The following is a 3912-nucleotide window of genomic DNA, read 5'->3' as shown; positions in this document are numbered from 1 at the left end:
GTCACTCATCCCTGGTTTGCTTTAGTTTCCTTACCTAAAATGAGCTAGAAAAGAAACAGCAAACCATTCCAATAACTTTGCTATAAAAACCTCAAGTGGGATCAGTCAGACACAACTGAAAAACATCTGAACCACAAAAAGCCTTCTATGATAAAATGCTAACTGTTCTGTTACAGCCCTTCACAGTGTGACTCCATCCTGTCTTTACAAGCTGATTACATTTTGACTGCTCATCAGGTGAAAAGATGCCTCAAAATCATTGAAGAGGGGTTAGAAAAGAGCAGCAGCTCCAGATACTGAGTCTTATAGGACATTTCTGGAACATTGCAACTATAAGTAATGATATCTAGATAATTCACAATTCTCTAAGGCAAGAAAGAACAGGTGACCTTCTAGAATTATCAAATGACTGCAGAGCCACTTTCATGCCGGTGTGTACATCAGGCATTCACCAACCTTCTACAACCCTAGAGCCCCAGCCTGGGGGTTCCACAACTGGACTCCCATTGCATTTTGCACCCATCTAATTAGAATTGGCAAGCATATTATTAGAGATAAGGGATGCAGGAAGAAATCTTAGGCTGATTCAAGACTCAAGAGTACAATGATATGAACCATGTCATAAATGATTTCAAATCCTTTTGTACTATGCCATCATTTCATTAACATTTATTTTAAACATTTTTTAAATTGAGTTCCAGATCCTCTAAACTTCAGTCATTGAGAAAGTAAGCAATATATATAATACATATCAATTATACATATGAAATCATACAAAATATATTTATTTTTCTATTAGTCATGTCATAAAAAACAAAATTAAAATGCCCAAAAATATACTTCAATTTACACTTAAGTTTTGTCAGTTTTCTCTCTGGTATAGACAGTATTTTTCACGAGTCCTCTGGAATTGTCTTGGGTCATTTTCTGGATGAGAGTAGGTAAGTCATTCAGTTGATTGTTATCAATAAAATATTGTACAAGAACCTCCTGGTTCTGCTTACTTAACCGAATCTATTCAGAGGTCTTCCCAGGTTTTGCCTTCCTATAGACTCCTTATACTTCTGAAGAATTTCACCAGGAAGAATTCTCTTACAGCCATGAAATTGTGTCTTCACTCTAAAGGCCTTTCTACGTGCATTACACTTTTAAGGTTTCTCTCCTGAATGAATTCTTTGGGGTTAAGTTGTATCCTCACTCTGAAGGTCTTACCACATACAGTACATTTATAAGGTTTTCCTGCTGTGTGAATTCTTTGATGCTGAACAAGTTTTGAGTTGTAGAGAAAAGCCTTCCCATACTCCTTACATTCAAAAGGTCTCTCTGCAGTATGAATTTTCTGATGCCTTGTAAGATGTGCCTTCTTACCAAAGGCCTTTCCACATTCAGTATACTGGTAAGATTTCTCTTCAGTATGAATTCTTTGATGTTGAATAAACTGTTTCCTCACTCTGAATGTCTTCCCACATATAGTACATTTAAAATCGTTTCTCTCCAGTATGAGTTTTCTGATGCCCAGTCAGCCTGAAGGCTTTCTCACATACAGTACACAGATAAGGTTTCTCTCTTCTATGAATTCTTTGATGTCGAATAAGGTCTGACTTGTATGGGAATGCTTTTCCACATTCCTTACATTCAAAGAGAAAGTCCGCACTATGAATTTTCTGATGGGCTGTAAGATTTGACTTTTTCTTGAAGTCCTTTCTAATTCACTACATTCATAAGGTTTTTCTCCTCTATGAATTTTCTGATGCACAGTAAGATTTTCCTTCAACCTAAACTTCCCACATATACTACATTCATAAAGTTTCTCTCCAGTATGAATTCTTTGATGTCGAATAAATTCGTTGTTATAGAGAAAAGCCTTCCCACAAGCCTTACATTCACATAGAATGTCTCCAGTATGAATTCTTTGGTGCACAGTACTCTGTACCTTAAACCTGAAGGCCTTCCCACATACACTACATTTATAAGGTTTCTCTCCAGTATGAATTCTCTGATGCCTTGTAAGTGACTTATTATTTCTGTAGGCCTTCCCACATTCAAACATTCATAAGACTTCTCTCCCGTATGAATTCTCTGATGGACAGTAAGTTGTGGTTTAATACAGGACTTTCCACATTCACTACATTTATAAGGATTATCTCCAATATGAATTATCTGATGTCGAATAAGATTTGCCTTCATAGTAAAGGAATTCCCACATATATTACATTCATATGGTTTCTCTCCAGCATGAATTCTTTGATGTTGAGTAAGAACTGAATTGCAGAGGAAAGCTTTCCCACACTCCTTACATTCATAAAGTTTCTCTCCAGTATGAATTCTCTGATGTAGTGTAAGTTGTGTTTTAGTCCTGAAGGTCCTCCCACATTCAATACATTCATAAGGTTTCTAAATGGTATGAATTCTCTGATGCATGGTTAAGTGTTTTTACTCCTGAAGGCCTTCCCACAATCACATTTATAACAATTCTCTCCAGTATAAATTCTCTGATGCTGAATAAGAACTGAGACTGAGTGGAAAGCCTTTCCACATACTTTACATTCACAAACAAGCTCTCCAGGATGAATTCTCTGACACAGATGTTCCTTGCTCCTGAAGGTTTTCCCATATTTATTACATTCAAGAAGATTATCTCTAGTAAATTTTCTGCTCTCTAAAAGGAAGAATAAAGACGTTTTTTTTCCTTTTCCCAAGCTTCTTAGGTACTTAAGATTTTGGAGCTATTTTTTTGCCTTCCCACTTGAGAAGGCTAATCTCAAAGGATCAGTTTATCTTATGTGAAAATATCATAACTCAAAGGTAAATATGCAAATAAATGGACATAGATGAAACTACCTGGAAGAATAAATGAACTCTGGCTGACATCTGAATTAATTAAGACTAGGACAAAATATGAATAAGAACTTGTAAATTTATCTTTTCCATATGAGGGGAAAATAGGAAAGGAAAAAATTAAACGAAAAGGAAATAGAAAAATTGATGAGATTAGAATGAGGAGAGATAAATACATGAAGTAAGCAGAATAAAGAAATGAGGGGAAAATTTTGACAACTATTGCCATAAACATGCTCTAAAAATCCAACAAATCTACGTAAGGAATTGATTGAAATTTGTAAAATAAGTCATACAGATATTTTTGACAAGAGAAATGGTCAATAATTACCTGAAATATCATTCAAACTGGTAAATCGATGAAGGAAAAATCAAAACAAGTTGGAGGTATCACTAAACAGCAGCAATCAGTTTAGGAAAGATACTATAAAATGACATTTTGGCACTTATGTAGAAATATGTACTTATTAAGGTACCATTGTCATTTTTCTGAAAAGCAACTTAGCAATTCAGCTAGAGGTACCAAATTTTTTTATGTCCTTTGACTCAATGGTCTCATTATAAAATTCACATCCTCAAAATATTATAAAAAACAAACAGAACTTTCTTTAAAATTTTCACAATAGAGAGAACTCTGCTGGACCAGCCTCAGAGCAGCCCTGTGGTGAGAACCTGCAGTGGGAATCTGGGGAAACAAACCTGCACCTCCAGAGCACAGCCCACAGATGGTAAGGGGGTCAGGGGAAACTGCAGAAATTTCTCTGCTCTCCCTGGGGGCAAGACTCTGCTGTTTGCCCACACTCAAATCCAGGTTGCAGTTTGGGCTTCCATACTAAGATAGCCCAGCAGGGCCCCCTCCTAACTGCTCCAGGTCATCTACTTATCAAAGCACAGGCAAGAGAACATAAAACCTTGGAGGAATAAAGATCCCAGAGGGGTGTCTCTAAAAACCCACCAAAACAGGTGTCCCAATAATATTCAAAAACTCAGGATGCACCCCAAAACCAGGAAAAGGCTGGAGAAATGAGTAAACAGAGAAAAAAGAGGAACACCATTGAGAAATTCTTTGTCTAT

At 36.4% G+C, this 3912-nt stretch overlaps 1 pseudogene; it reads right to left on the bottom strand.

Annotated features, from left to right (window-relative positions):
* Window positions 1-821: 821 nt before the first annotated feature.
* LOC141504187 (uncharacterized) lies at window positions 822-3276 on the bottom strand (annotated as a pseudogene).
* Window positions 3277-3912: the final 636 nt, after the last annotated feature.

This window comes from Macrotis lagotis, chromosome 1, assembly GCF_037893015.1.
Source record: "Macrotis lagotis isolate mMagLag1 chromosome 1, bilby.v1.9.chrom.fasta, whole genome shotgun sequence".
NCBI lineage: Eukaryota > Metazoa > Chordata > Mammalia > Peramelemorphia > Peramelidae > Macrotis > Macrotis lagotis.
Note: the sequence above shows the minus strand (reverse complement) of the source record. Positions and strands in the feature narration are given on the sequence as shown.